The sequence below is a fragment of the Schistocerca serialis genome, chromosome 9 (assembly GCF_023864345.2).
Source record: "Schistocerca serialis cubense isolate TAMUIC-IGC-003099 chromosome 9, iqSchSeri2.2, whole genome shotgun sequence".
Classification (NCBI taxonomy): domain Eukaryota; kingdom Metazoa; phylum Arthropoda; class Insecta; order Orthoptera; family Acrididae; genus Schistocerca; species Schistocerca serialis.
The window spans coordinates 407419149-407435756 of record NC_064646.1 but is presented as its reverse complement, the minus strand read 5'-3'; the positions used below and the strand labels follow the sequence as shown (position 1 = coordinate 407435756).

The 16608-nt window shown below is 40.6% G+C and overlaps 1 protein-coding gene across 5 annotated transcripts in view; it reads right to left on the bottom strand.

Moving 5' to 3' along the window:
* The window catches only part of LOC126419931 (DNA-(apurinic or apyrimidinic site) endonuclease), a 61817-nt gene that overhangs the window by 24851 nt on the left and 20358 nt on the right, over nucleotides 1-16608 (bottom strand). The window lies entirely within an intron of this gene.

Below are 16608 nucleotides of genomic sequence, written 5' to 3'. Positions count from 1 at the left end.
TATGATCGCATGAACTGGTTGCTTCAAAACAATTTTTGCGGTTTTGTATTGCAACCTGAAACTTGCACTCGGAGTAGCTAGTTTTATTAAAAGGTTTTCGTTCACTTACGTTTGCGCATATGCTGCTTGTTAAACGTTTAAGCTATTCACATGCGCACTCGTAAACAATCTTACAACAGCCAGCTTTAGTAAGACATAATGCAGGACGAATCAGAGATACAGTTAGAAAACTTCGAAGAAAGTGAACTAGGGAGAGGACTAATGCTATGCGGTTTTGTGCGGCTGTTGATGCTCTTACCATAGAAAGCCCGTGTGATGATTTTGAATATTACAGGGAACGTCTTCAAGAAACTCTAGAGAAGCTCATTTCATTAGATGACGCTATTCATAATTTTCTCTCCGACAATGAATACAATGCAGACGTGCTGAGCTGTGAGGAATATATAGACAAAGTCAAACGCGCTATACAGAAGGCTACAAAAGCAATTGATTACAAGCTTTCAGCCACAACGTCGCAGATGAATATCACGTCACCACCAGTGCTCACACAACCCACTGTATTCCACTCTGTCAAGCTACCAGCAATTAAGCTTGAGTCATTTTGTGGAGATGTTGAAATGTGGTCCCGCTTCTGGGAACAATTTGAATCGACCATTGAAAAAGACCCATCCCTTTCTATAGTAAACAAACATGTTTTCCTACGAGGGTATCTGTCAGGCGAACCGAAGCTGCTAGTAGATGGAATACCTATAACGGCTAACACGTATGAAGTAAGAAAGAAAATTTTATTGAATGGATACGGAGATAGCAATCGCATTATACAGGCGCACCTCGATTATTTGGATGCGCTAAAGCCTGTACACTCAGCGACACCTGAAACGCTGAACAGTACATTCCTTGAATGTAACCGTCGTATTCATGCACTGCGTGCCTTAGTAGAAGACGTCGTGGCATACGGTAAAATTCTCACTCCGAAAATTCTGCTTGCATTTCCCACTGAAATGTGCCAGAAATGGGTCATTCATGCTAGAAGAACTGAAGTAGCAGAAGGAGATGTACTGAAACTACTTAACTTTTTGGAAGAAGACGTTCATGGTGCTCTCACTGCACAAAAGATTCGTACAGAATATCAGTCATCTCCTAGCTTCACGCCCACTGCAGCAGCGCTGCACAGAAATTCAAAGCAAGCGAAAAATCCGCGTAAGCCTAAACGAGAAGTACCGGTACAACCATATTGCGTATTTTGCGAAGCTTGCTCTCATTGGGCTCAAGACTGCAACATAGTAACTGACAGCCAACAACGTATCGATAAACTGAAGCAAGATAATCGCTGTTTTATATGTCTAATCCGAGGTCATAATGCTAGAAACTGCAGTAAGAAGGGCAAGGTCTCGTGTTCTAAGTGCACGAAAAGTCATCACAAAGCTATCTGTACTGACACCGCTGCCTCTTCTTCATCTTCTCAGCAAATTAGCTCTACATCTGTAGAGAGAATCGACGTAAGTTCAGCAAGTTTAACTTATCTTCAGACAGCTCGAGTTTGGGTCGGTGGACCCGCAGGATTAAGCAAACTTACTTGCTGCGTTCTGGATAGCGGTAGTCAGTCAAGCTTCATTTCCAAGTTCCTGATTGATGAGCCAGGTTTAAGAACTATAGAACATCGTGATCTATCTGTCAACGCCTTTGAAATGCCATCCGCAACTTCAACGCATCGTAGAGTCGTAGAATTCACACTACTGGGTACATGGACTAATTCCAAGATATCTATGACTGCTTTTGACAGCACATATTCATTTTCCGTGCACCCAACTGTGCCTTCCGATTTAAGAAAACTTGTACGCACACGGGGACTTCAGTTTGCGGACCTAAGAGATGGTACAGAAGATCTTCCCATCGAGATTCTTATCGGAGCAGATTACTATTGGAAAATTGTTAAAGATTCCCCTCCGATTCGACTAACGTCATCAGTTGTTCTGGTACCTTCCATTCTAGGTTGGATTCTTAGTGGAAGCAAATCAAGCACCACGGCTAACCTTGTGACGGCAAACTACATCAGTTTAGAGACAGCGACAACAGACGATATTTTACGACGTTTCTGGAATTTAGAAACAATGTGAATCACAGAAGATGAAACAACAACTCTGAATCAGAAGGAATTGGCGATATTGCAAGATTTCTCAAAATCCTACTGCATCGAAGACAAAAGAAGAGTCGTGTCTTTCCCCAGAAAACCCAACGTTATGTTATCTAATAATCTTCAGCAAGGAGAGAAGAGATTTGCTTCACTGGAGAAAAAACTTACGGAGGACAAGAAACTGAAACAAATTTACAAGGCGCAAATGATAGAACACATCAAGAAGAAACATGTGGAAGTCACCCCTTCTGGACAGAAATTGCGGGACACATTTTATCTGCCACATCATTCAGTAAAGAAAGAAAAGTTAGGTGTCATCAAATGGAGGATTGTATTTGATGGTTCGTCGTACGACCAGAATGCACGTTCATTGAATGACTCTTTAGACTTAGGTCCTAATTTACTTCCTGACATTCTTTCAATACTACTGAGATATCGTCTACATCGAGTAGCCTTAATTGCCGATATCAAACAAGCATATCTACAGTTAGTTCTTCACAGGAAAGACAGAGATCTCACGACGTTTTTTTGATACAAAGTAATCGTAGATCAACAAGGAAACTATATTACAACTGACGAAAGGATTACATACCACTTCACCCGGCTACCTTTCAGACTTACCTGCAGTCTGTTTCTTCTTGCAGCCACGCTGGAAGAACTTGCTGTAATGCACAAAACAAATTTTCCGCGAGCTGCTTTACTTGTTGAAGATAACAATTATCGTACATGGATGATTTTGTAGCAGGTGCTAAAGATGACAATGTCGTAATTAACTTATATTATGAGCTTACATCACTCATGGGACAGATCAGTCTACCAATGGCAAAGTGGGCCACAAATTCAAGCTAACTGATTGGAATATGGCAATCAGAAGGTGTCATAAACACTGCAGATACGGATGTACTGGGAGTCCACTGGAACACACAGACTGATACGCTCAGTGCTGTTCACAACAATGTTACCGACAATGTTATAAATCGTCCTGCCACTAAGCGAGAAGTACTACGAAACACTGTTAGATTCTATGACCCACTGGGTTTGTTGTCACCTGTGTCCCTCACTGCAAAAATAATTTTTCAAGAAATTTGGTCAAGATGAATTGAATGGGATGAGCTTTTACCCCTCGATCTTAGCAAATGCTGGCGAATGTGGGTATCAACACTGCCATCATGTTCACACACAAAAATTCCCCAATGGGTTGGTGTATCTGAAAGCACTGAGCCAGAAATCCATGTCTTTTGCGATGCATCAGAAAAGGCCTACGGAGCAGTCCTTTATGTACGGTGCACCACAACAAATATGGTATCAGTCCATTTAGTTTGCAGTAAAAACCGACTAGCTCCCATCAAAAAAATAACTCTTCCACGGCTGGAACTTCTAGCGACACTTCTTGGATCAAGACTACTTCATTATTTCTGTTAAGGCCACGAACTATAATGCAAGTCGTGCAACATTGTGGACTGACCCAACTGTAGCCTTAGGATGGATACAACATGACCCTAATCGATGGAAAACCTTTGTGTCAAACCGTGTTACGGAAATACGACTAATGAATCAGTCACAGTGGAGGCACTGCCCTGGTGACGAAAATCCAGCTGATCTAACCTCCAGAGGTACCACAGCAGATAAACTTGACCATGCTTCTGTATGGTTCCATGGACCTGCTTGGTTAACAAAGAACAGAACACAGTGGCCTCGAATTTTACAGACAGAAGAGCACTCTTTGCCAGAAAAGAAGAAATTAACAGACAAAGTCTTCATGGTACAAACAACGATTCCTATTTTAACAGCTACATGGTACAGTAGCTATTTCAAGCTGTTAAGAGTTACAGGATGGGTACTTCGCTTTAAACGGCACTTACTGAAAGAAAACAGAACATCTGGAGAACTAACAGCATCAGATTTGGGCCAAGCACGCACTTACTGGATTCAAGTTTTCAACAGCAACATTTTGCGCTCGAACTGCATGCACTATACAACAACATGCCTCTACCACGTAATTCTCACATAGCTCGCTACAACCCATTCTTGGATAATGGTCTTATTCGTCTCAGTGGACGGCTGCAGTTTGCAGAATTACTCAGATCAACGCCACCCGATTCTTCTTGAAGGACATCATCATTTCACACGTTTACTGATCCAGCAGACTCACATTCGTTTGCATCACCTTGGAGTAAACATAGTGTTATCTGAACTGAGAACAGAATTCTGGATCCTTAGAGCTCAACAGGCAATTAAACATATTCTACACCGTTGCCTACCTTGTAAGATGGTGAAAAGCTCACGTTGTTCAACAAACTGAGGCTCCATTACCAGCTGAACGAGTTTCACCACTGAAACCATTTACAGTAACAGGTATTGACTTTGCTGGTCCATTATATGTCAGACAAGGACATATTACGAAGAAAGCGTATATTTCTCTATTCACATGCGCAACAACACGAGCCATACACCTGGAACTAAGCTCAGATATATCAACTGACAGATTTCTTCAAGCCCTACAAAGGTTTGCCGGAAGACGAGGAGTGCCCAGCACAATTTACACTGATAATGCTACTACCTTCCATGCCACGCACTTAGAGCTGAAGGAGGTCTGGCAGGCTCTCATGGCAAGCGAGACACACAAGTACCTCGCCCAGCAAGCCATCACTTGGAAATTCATCGCCCCACACGCGCCTTGGTGGGGCGGATTCTGGGAACGGATGGTGGGATCTGTCTAACGCTGCCTGGGAAAAGTTTTAGGACAGGCACAGTCGGACGAAGAATGTCTCAACACAATCCTGGTCAGCATAGAAGCAGCACTAAACTCTAGACCAATTACGCAAGGGAGAGAGGAATCTGAGCCACTGACGCCCGCACATTTCCTTGTAGGTGATCGACTCACAACACTACCTACTGGTCCAGAATCACCAGTTAGAAAGGACTTGTCCAAGGAATTTCAACGGCTGCAGAAGATGGTAGAACACTTCTGGAACAGGTGGAAGAAAGAATATCTGATCCTGCTCAAAAACTTCCATGAAACTCATCAACCAACGCCAGGTTCAGGAAGACTCCAGCTGGATGATGCCGTTCTTCTACAAGAGGATGTTCGTCCACGACACGTGCAGGAAGGCGTGCATAGAAGATCTTCATGAAGGAAGAGATGGGAAAATACGAACTGTAACCTTACAAACTTCAGAAGGATCCATAATCTCACGCCCCGTTCAACTGGTCAATCCTCTAGAAATTGACCAGGGTGGGGAGGGTGTTGCGGGTTGATATTTGTAATTATAGACACTCTGGAAATATTGATTATCCTTGAATTAATGTTTTATATTCCATGATGTACGTTCCTTGGAGAGAAATAAATTAATGTTGTATTGCAATCACGGTGTTGTGTCCGTAATACAGTTTATGGGTCAGCTAGAGGAAATCTTCCTAGCCACTCAAAACCCCAACCTCTAGTCTAGTTCGATTTCACCGATGATCTCTTCATGATCTGGACTCAGGGCTATGGCACCCTATCCACATTCCTTTACAACTTCAACAACTTTTCTCCCAACTGCTTCACCTGGTCCTCCTCTACCCAACGTGCCAGATTCCTGGGCGTTGACTCCACCTCTCCGATGGCTCCATCCACACCTCATCCCATTAACCACAAACAGTACCCATATTTTGACCACTGCCTTCCCTCCCCCACCAAAAAATCCCTCCCATACAACAAGTGTGGAAGAGATACCTGCAGTGACGAGTGCTCCCTTGCCCAGTATCCTGAAGGTCTCCAAGACTGGCAACGCTCCCCGAACCTAGACCACAAACAGATTTCCCATGCCATACCCACACACATCCCCAACAATCTGCTATGAAGGCCCACCCTGCTCATCACCCAATATCATCCTGGACTGAAACAAGTGCCTTTGCCAGGGCTTGATTATCTTTCATCCTACCCTGAAATATTGAACATGTTACCCAAGATCCTTCGTACCCATCAATAACAACAGATATCAAGTAGTCTAGTTTTAGCTACAGTAGAGTAAACTGTGGAATGTTCAGGACGGAATAACAACAATATTATGAAAAGGATAGATTACTACTCACCATATAGAGGAGATACTGAGTTGCGGACAAGCATAACGGAACACTGCTATAAACTTTAGCTTTCTGCCAATTTGACATAGAAAACAAATGCACACATTCACATAATCACAAAACACACACACACACACACACACACACACACACACACACGACCATTGTCTGTGGCTGCTGCGAGCATAGACATGAGAAGAAGGCCTTTTGCCTGAAAGGTAAGATATATAGCATTTTTTATTGTGCCTATCTGCAGCTCAGCATCTCATCTACATGGTGAAGAGCAATCTATTTTTTTAATGACACTGTTGGATTCATTAGACACAGACAGCAATAATGTGTCAGTTTTAGTGACCTATATTTTAATGTTTAAGAGAAATCAGAAGAGTAAAGCAAAATTGTGGAATACTGAAAAATTCAAAGAACTGACAATAAGAAGGGAATATGCTATAAGGACATCCAACGTTACCAATAAGAGTAATAACACTAGTCAACAGCCATTTTGCATCTGGGATGTGATACATCAACTAGTATGTATATTGGTATGTAGAATCAGAATATACCTTTCAAAATGTTCTAGCACGTACTATTTTTAAAAGGTTTTTCATTTTTCATATTCAGTATTTTGCTTTTTACTGTTTTTCTGTTCTGATGTTTAATTGTTTGTTTTTGATTTGCAGAGAAGAGCTAAAAGATCTACAAATTGTCAGTAAATGGTTGGTGTGGTAATCCAGTGGTGTGAAAGAGATGCCCAGTGAGTGTTTCCTGTGAAAGATAGTGCAAACTCAACTAAGAAAAATGGCAACTAGTAAATCTCGTTGCTGTCTAAACCACCCCAACAACTTTTGTTATGTATGTGGTAAATTCACTCCAAAAGCCCAAAGAAACCAATCACTGATTTGGTTAAAAAGGCATATAAAATGTATTTTGATTCTCCTGTTGGTGATAAAGATAAAAATTTTGCACCTCACATTGGCTGCATAACTGAAAGGAAAATGCCGAGCCATGCCATTTGCTGTTTCGATGGTGTGGTGTGAGCCTAATGACCACTGTTACTTCTGTCTTAAAAATATTTCGGGACATTCAAGCAAAACTAGACATAAAATAAAGTATCCAAATGTATCTTCAGTGCATTTGCCTGTGTCCCATGATGAGGGGTTGCCCATTCCTGTCTGTAACTTGAAAGCCACGGAACCAGACACCATGTCACGTGAATCAGAAAGTATTGAACATATAGAAGAGTACTGCCCTCAATACCATGACACTTCGTCTCAGCTCTTTCATCAAATGGAATAGAACGATTTGGTTCGCAATCTAAAACTTTTGAAACAGCAAGCTGAGCTCTTGGGGTCGAAACTGCAACAACAGAACCTTCTAACTCCAGGGAAAAAAAATTTTGTTTCAGATCAAGAGGTGCTTCCTTTGCTCACTATATCAACTCGCAGAATTCAATGTGTGTACCTACAGATGTCAATGGTCTGATGGTGTAGCTAGGTGTACAACATAATCCACAGGAGTGGCGGGCGACTGCTTATTGACTCCAGCAAAACCAGCTTGAAAGCAGTACTACTGCATAATGGCAAAGCATTTCCATTGGTACCTTTGGCTTATGAAACCATGGCTTTGCTGCTAGAGGTAATCAAATATAAGGATCATGAATGGCAGCTTTGCAGTGATTTAAAAGTTGTTGCATTCCTTACAGGTTTACAGGCTGAATTCATGAAATACTGCTGCTTTTTGTGTCTTTGGGACAGCCGTGACACCAAGAACCACTATACAGTCAAGGAATGGCCTATAAGGAAGTCATATGTTCCTGGAAATGTAAATGTGAACAATACACCATTTGTTGAGACCAATAAAATCATTTTGTCTCCCCTTCATATCAAGTTGGGCCTTATCAAGAACCCTGTAAAAGCCCTGGATAATGAAGGTGAGGCCTTCAATCACTTAAAAGAAAAGTTTCCCAAGTTAAGTGAGGCAAAGCTGAAAGAGGGTATATTTGTTGGACCATAAATAAGAGAATTGCTGTAAGATCCAACCTTTGATGCCAAACTCATAGATATCCAATTAGCTGATTGGTCTTCTTTTAAAGCAATTGTGAAGGGCTTTTTGAGTAATAGAAAAGTGAAAACACAAAACCTATGTTACCATTGTGAATGATCTGTTGGACAACTACAAGAACATGGGGTGTAGAATGTCCCTCAATAAACACTTTTTACTTTCTCACCTTGATTTCTTCCCAGAAAATTTGGGAGCCGTAAGCAATGAGCATGGTGAACGCTTTCACAAGGACATTCTTACCATGGAACACCGTTACCAAGTCCATTGGAACCCTTCAATGGTGGGTGATTACTGCTGGGGGTCTTGTTAGGGAGAGTGATGAAACAGCAAACAAAAGACGAGCTCCATCGCCGCATTTTTCAAAAACCAAAGACAATTAGAGGTGAAAATATCTTTTGAACAAATTTGGACCTATTATTGGCACGATGCCCATATATACATATAAAATAGTATTGATTTCAAACGTTCTGAATGAGTACTTTTGTTTTGACATAATTAGTCAATTTTCACTATTACCATTTTTTATTCTGCTGTGTATCTAGGAAATGTGACGTCATAGAGAAGAACTGACTTTCCCAGTGTATTCAGCACCCCAAAATTTGGTAAATCCACCCATTTACAAACCAGATGCAGAAAAAACATTTAAATTTGTTAACTAGTCTAATTAATACCGTGGTAACAAAAACACCACTGAGATGTTGGTGGGGGTGGGGGTGGGGGTACACACCCACAGATGGAAACCAACTGATGACAGTAAAGATAATAAATTTTATTCAGGAAAGAAATTCTTGGTCCTGTTTAAGGTGGTATGCCACTGCACTCCTCCAACAACCTTTGAAATAAATTATGCAGCCCCCTTTTTTTAAGACAGGGGGGGGGGGGGGGGGGGGTGTGCTACAGTTTAACACGGATTCCAGACTGTGGTGCAACTTAGGATTTTCAACATTAACAAACATTACCAGGCATAAAGGAATAGTTGAATTCTATACGCAGGAATACAGAAACAGACAAAAATGGAATGAAAGATAAAGCACAATGGGTAATTAAGGCATTAGAATCAAGAGGAATGTTAGACACGAGTCATATGTTTTGACCATTGATGCAATGTTAACGACTGCTGTCATGTCACCTATAGGTGCATATACTCAGTTTTGTTTTCAGCTGGCAAAGAAGCCATTGAATGTCGCACATGGGGGAGGGGGGAAGCTGGCTGTGGCAACAGACTGATCTGCAACTTAGACCCAGGTATTAGTTAGGTTGGAAGATAACAGTTTGGTTGAGAGTTGGTGAAACAAACAAACCTGATACTAAAAAAACCTGGACTGCTCTGTAGCTTGGCGCATTTGAAAAATTGCCAACAACATCGCATTATAATGTCATACTGTTTTGGTAAGGATGAACAAAGAAACATTACTGAATACAGATGAAGTAGCCGAAAGATGGAAAGCATATTACAAAGAGCTCTATGGTGGAAAAGAAGACTATATCATGACAGAGGAATGCACTGAAGAAGAAGAAGTAGTGCTAGTAGATGAAATACGTTTTCCAAATATGAAAACTGACTTTAAAATAGTGTTGACAGAACTGAGATCACAGACAGCTCCAGGTCCAGATGACCTACCAATTTAGTTCTGGGAGAATTGTGGAGAAAAGATGAAGTCTGGAAAACTATAAATGTTCTTATAACTACCATTCTCTTCCAAATGTTGTAGGAAGTGCACAACAGTCATTCATAAAAAGAGGATGCAATAGACTGCTCCAATTACAGAAGGCTAACTCTTAATTTTGCAAGAGGTAAAAATGCTCAAATCCATAATAACAATAATACTTCCTTCATCAGACCAGCTCCAGGAAAAGTTTTTTAAAAAACAGAAAATTGCACTTGCCAAGTAATGATCCTATCAAAGTAGACCCCTTGGCTACCTATACACAGTTGCCAACATTTACTAAGGTCTTGGAAGCAAGCAGGGAAATTTTCAATTGTGATGCTTGTAACCTTATTTGTCACAGCCCGTTGGATGTCTGCAGTATCCAGATGAAGCTTTCCTTTCAGTCATCTTTTCAATCACAGAAACAAGTAAAAATAACATAAGGTGAGAGTATGGGCGACTATGGTGAAGTGGGATGGCAATAACACTATGTTTGACCAGGTACTTGGTAACAGATAAAGCAGTATGACATCTTGACTGTTATGCAATAAGAACCAGTCGTGAGAATATCCCAAATCAGGGCGGCAATGTTGAATCGCTTGTCGCAAACGTTTGAAGACTTAAATGAAAGAAGGGTTTGGTTCACTGTTTGAACTGAAGGAATGTACTCATGGTGAACTAATCCTTTACTATCAAAGAATATGATCAATATTATCTTTGTCCTTGACGGTTGTTGTCTGACTTTTTTTAAGACTAGTGGTTCAGGACTCCACCACACAGCACTTTGAAGCTTAGCGTGAGGGTTATACTGGAAGTACCAACTTTCATCCCAAGCAATAATCTTTGACAGAAATGTAGGATCACGCCTTGCACTACCCTGTGGTTCAGCAGAAATTCTTTGTCTTTCCTCTTTCTGTTCGTCTGTTAGCGTGTGTGGGATGAGCTTTGCATTTTGTTTCCATTTCTCTAAATCTTTGTGTAAAATCTTATGACACGCATCATGTACTGAAAGATACCCACGTAAATTGGGAAGATAGAAGAACAATATTATACATATATAAAAATCAAAGTGTGTGGATAAATCCCACAAAATTTTTAAACCACCTGCATGTCTCTGAATGTGTGGGTGACATAAGGTTAAGCGGAGCTGGAAATGCAACAATAGGCCTTAAAAAAACCACATCTTAACTGTGAAATATGAAACAAAAGAGTAACCCAAAAGGAAAGTCTGCCTGAAAGTACACACTTTTGTACTGTGAAATCTAAATGAGTTGTCGGGCAACATTAAATACTGTGTTCTTCCATTAATACATCATAAAATGCTTGGCTCACCCTTGACATGCTGCCTATAAGATGGACGTTACTGTTAGAGCCTGTCACACACGCCTACAATGGCCTTTCAGACGAAATCTCACTTGCGAGCAGGGTTTGTGCAATGACACACTTCAAGACTGAACTGGTCCAAAAAATGTTCAATTGGGCACCCTCCAGTATACACCCACACCGTCCTTTTTTTTCTCTTTTGTTTTTGCTTATTTACTTGCAACATGCTCCATTACAGTATTTGTAATACCGAAAGGTGGGCATATACAGGTGGACTGGACATTTATTTGCAGACAGTTTCAGAATGAGTGGTAATTTCACATTACGAGAGCAAAGCAGTCGTGTGTGTCATCTGTGGAATAGCGACTTACAGCATTGACAGTAATATCTCTGAACTTGTGTGTCTTTGTAGTAGTCAAATGTTGAACATGGCAGAACTTTTAGCATAGTGCATACTGGAGGAGGATTTTGCTACAGATAATTGTTAGGAATTGTTAAACTGATGGGAGGACTTACAGACACAGCATATACGGAACAGAGAGAATGGATTTGCACACGAGTATATTTTTAAGGTAATAATTTTTACTGGCACATACTGATAATGTTAGCGATTCTTGCAACAGAAGAGACCAACTCTCAACTCAGTTTAGGTCATCTCAGTGTATTCATTTCAATTTGCCTAATTGTAAAAGCATTGCCCTTTAAGACTTTTGTAAGGAAAGTAAAGTTTTTGGTTTTCTATGATTTTTATATTGTTGAGAAATAATGGTAGTTTAAAACACAGCATTGTCACTATAATGAATGGATTAGTATTTTCATTTCAAGTAAGAAGTTTTTTTTTCAGTATGAGAAAATCATCCCAATTTTTCTCCCAGTGGTTTATTTTTGCTTTAGCATATTTTAACTGGCGAAATTTCTTCGTGCTATCCTGTTGCTGCTAATTATGCTACTATTTTTCCATGTGAGATTATTTTCATATTTGTTGGTTCTTCCATTTCTCTCTTCACATCTCAAGCACTCAAATTCCAAGCATTTTCTTTGTAATTGAGATTTTTAATGCGCCAGTGAACAGTGTGTGTATCACAGTGTTGCTACGTGTGTGTGTGTGTGTGTGTGTGTGTGTGTGTGTGTGTGTGTGTGTGTTGGATGATGATGATGATGATTTTAAGACAAGGGAGAGAGTGAAACCCGGTGCTGGCAAGATTCCTTGCTCCAGCTGGAAGTGGGCCAGGAGTTGAGCATGGTGTGTTCATAAACCACCGTCTTTAAATATAAACCAATCACTAATATTTCAAAGTTATGCCTTCGGCAAGAAACTGCAATTTCTGGAGTTTTGGTAGTCAGTAAAAACTGGTAACAGTGTAGAAGGGGGGCAGGGGAGGGGTGGGAAAACGAATGCACGCAACTATCCATTCATTTGTTGATTTGAAAACCTCCCCTAGAGGTCAATTTTAATTGAAAACTGCAGGAATAATTCATAGCAGATATCCTGGGGATAGAGGGCTCATGTTTCTGTCACTAGCATTCCCTATAGTGCCTCACTTAATGTCCATCACATCAGTAGAGACCTTAGCAATGATACCTGCTTCTGCCTCTAGTAAGGATCTTCACAAATCCCACGATGGACAATGCAAGAGCATGGCAGTAGTGTTATCACCCTTCTCATGCAGAAACAGCAGATGTGTAAAATTTTTGATCTTGCTCTAAGTGAATAAGCTCGTTTCATTTTTGTTATCTTTATTATTGCAAAACTTTGGATGTGTTAGCATATGTGAAAATGCAGGACCAGAGAATTTAAAAGAAGCATACTTTGCTCAACAATGACAAATGTAATATATTTACAATTTTGGCATGCTGTTGACTTGTGACGTGTAAAGCTAAAATGCCCTGCCGAGTTTCCGTACGAGCAATTACCATAATTTATTTTCTTATTATTTATGTCTCTTCACATGCAACAACGCTACTGAGAACACTTCAGCTGTTCATTTAGTGTTCAGACCATTAGACAGAAACACAAGGACAGAAAATTTGAAGAAACAAAAGAGGCTCAAAGCATAACCCTCACTGGATCCAGAGGAGCACAGTGACTGGGGTAGCTCTTGCTGGTTGCTGTATACCTAAATAACAGTCAATAGAAATGTTTTATTTCAGTTGACGCAGACTTCTGTATTGAGATATAAGTGGTTTCATGAACACTTGGGGAAGTTTAGATCAACTAGTCCAGTTTATTGGAAATCATATCCAGAAGATGACAAAAGGGAATAAAAACAATGAATACAAAAGACAGTCTCAGGCACTTCACTTACGTCTATTCACTTGAAAGCAGAGAAATGTTTGCCATAAGTTTCTCTCTCCCCCCCCCAGCTTAAATGTGACAGTAGATATGGTCAGAAGTGCTCTTTCTAAATGATGTGTTTTGTTAAGTAACACAAATTTGCAGACAGCGGCCACACTACACGCTGTCAGAAAGTGATGATGGCTCTATAAGGCAGAACATTTAGAGTTATCCCTTTGTCAAATTTCACTGGTGTAGATAGAAATAATCAAGAAGACATCTTGATTAAAATGCGCATATTTCATTAATTGACAATGACTACAAGAGCCAAATGTAAAGATGACAATTGCAAGTATCTCTTCCAAACTATACACAAATATTTTAAGAGTATAAGTTAGGATTTGTTAGCTCAAAGAAATATGAGTGTTTTAACTGTTTCACATTTTCACTCAAAGAAATAAGAGTGTTGTAACTGTTTCACATTTAATTTTGTAGCAGTTGCAGTAGCTAAGTAAGGAAAAAAGAAGAGATCTGGCTCCAAAGAAGCAGATAAGATGTAGACTGTCAAGACAAGAAGAGAAACTAAATTTTTGTAAACAAAATCAAATGGAAACACAAAATGAGGATAAGTGGACATTTTTACATACATGGAAACTTCCTACAGTGCGTGCGGCAAGAGAAGAGCTCAGACAGTTGACATGGCCTTGGGGCACGTGCTTTGCACATCCACGACAGCCAATCACGTTTTGAGCTTTTGTTTACGTGACCATGGCTACAATCCAGTGTTGTCAAAGTGCTGGGCAACTGTTGCTGGCTCGCTGCCCATCCATGTCTAACACTGGCAACTGCGCTGCCAGCTGTCAGAGCTCTTCTCTTGGCGTACGAAGTATAGTTAATCACTAGATAGGGGCCTAAAAAGCCAAAACCAGTTGTGGAATGAAGGAAAAGTTTAAATAACAGTGTAAGTGGAAGAAATGCTGATAAGATGATGACGTTTGAATGTTTGGAAGATCTCTACTTTTGTGTCTATGAATGTATATCACCCTATTGATCTACATCTACATCTAGTTCCATACTCCGCAAGCCACCTGACGGTGTGTGGCGGAGGGTACCTTGAGTACCTCTATCAGTTCTCCCTTCTATTCCAGTCTCGTATTGTTCGTGGAAAGAAGGATTGTCGGTATGCTTCTGTGTGGGCTCTAATCTCTCTGATTTTATCCTCATGGTCTCTTTGCGAGATATACGTAGGAGGGAGCAATATACTGCTTGACTCCTCGGTGAAGGTATGTTCTCGAAACTTCAACAAAAGCCCGTACCGAGCTACTGAGCATCTCTCCTGCAGAGTCTTCCACTGGAGTTTATCTATCATCTCCATAACGCTTTTGCGATTACTAAATGATCCTGTAACGAAGCGTGCTGCTCTCCGTTGGATCTTCTCTATCTCTTCTATCGACCCTATTTGGTACGGATCCCACACTGCTGAGCAGTATTCAAGCAGTGGGTGAACAAGCATACTGTAACCTACTTCCTTTGTTTTCAGATTGCATTTCCTAAGGATTCTTCCAATGAATCTCAGTCTGGCATCTGCTTTACCGACGATCAACTTTATATGATAATTCCATTTTAAATCACTCCTAATGCGTACTCCCAGATAATTTATGGAATCAACTGCTTCCAGTTGCTGACCTGCTATTTTGTAGCTAAATGATAAGGGAACTATCTTTCTACGTATTCGCAGCACATTACACTTGTCTACACTGAGATTCAATTGCCATTCCCTGCACCATGTGTCGATTCGCTGCAGATTCTCCTGCATTCCAGTACAATTTTCCATTGTTACAACCTCTCGTTACACCACAGCATCATCTGCAAAAAGCCTCAGTGAACTTCCGATGTCATCCACAAGGTCATTTATGTATATTGTGAATAGCAACGGTCCTACGACACTCCCCTGCAGCACACCTGAAATCACTCTACTTCGGAAGACTTCTCTCCATTGAGAATGACATGCTGTGTTCTGTTATCTAGGAACTCTTCAATCCAATCACACAATTGGTCTGATAGTCAATATGCTCTTACTTTATTCACTAAACGACTGTGAAGAGCAATCCGAACTTACAGTCTACTGGTTACACATTCTTTTGAATTAGCACAGAAGTGGATATGACTCTTCATTCCAAGACAGAGTGGAAGAGCATGTGCCAGTGTACCACTCTGATGGATGAAAAGAAACCATTCAAAGTTACAAAATCAATTCTCATTCGCACTTTGCTGTACGTAAGTGTTCTCAACTTTAAAAGTTTATCTTCAATAAAGATAGAAGCTGAAGTAAAGAATTAATTTGTGCCATGAAGAATTAATTTGTGCCATGGCTGGGATTTGAACCTGGGTCTCCTGCTTACTAAGCACAAGTGCGAACAAATACACCACCGTACTACTGTGGCTACCACAACTCCCTCCCTAACACAAACCCCAGTTCACATCTTCAGCTAATTTTCCCATTCTTAAATCATCAGTATTGCCGAGGCTCTCTGATGTTGTTGTAGCACCCCAACTTTGTATGTAAAGAGGAAATCCTACCCGTACCTCAGGTTCAGGTGATCTATTGACCTCCTGGAATTATATTTTCCTGGAGACATATGCATCTTAACTTTTATCTCTGGTAAGGATAGAAGCTCAAGTAATGGACTTTAACGCAGGTCTCCTGCTTGGTATGCAGATGGGCTAACCACTACATCACCGTAACACTGCAGTAACATTGGCAATCCTGCCAATTTAACAAGGGGAAAATTGGTTGAGGGTGTGAACTGAGGTCTGTATTACGGAGAGCATTGGACTATGGTAGTCCATGTAACTGTCTTAGCCCCAATGGTATGCTGGTGTGGTGGTCAGTATATCTCATCTAGTAAGCAGGAGCCTCAGGTTCAATTCCCAGCACAGATTTTAATTCATTACTTCAAATTCTATTCTTACCAAAGATAAAGTTGAGATGCATGTGTGTCCAGGAAAATGCAATTCCATTAGATCAACTTTAAAAGTGATCGGAAGAATATTCGCAAACTTCTGATGCATGATGCTTGTGTACTTCACTATGAAAG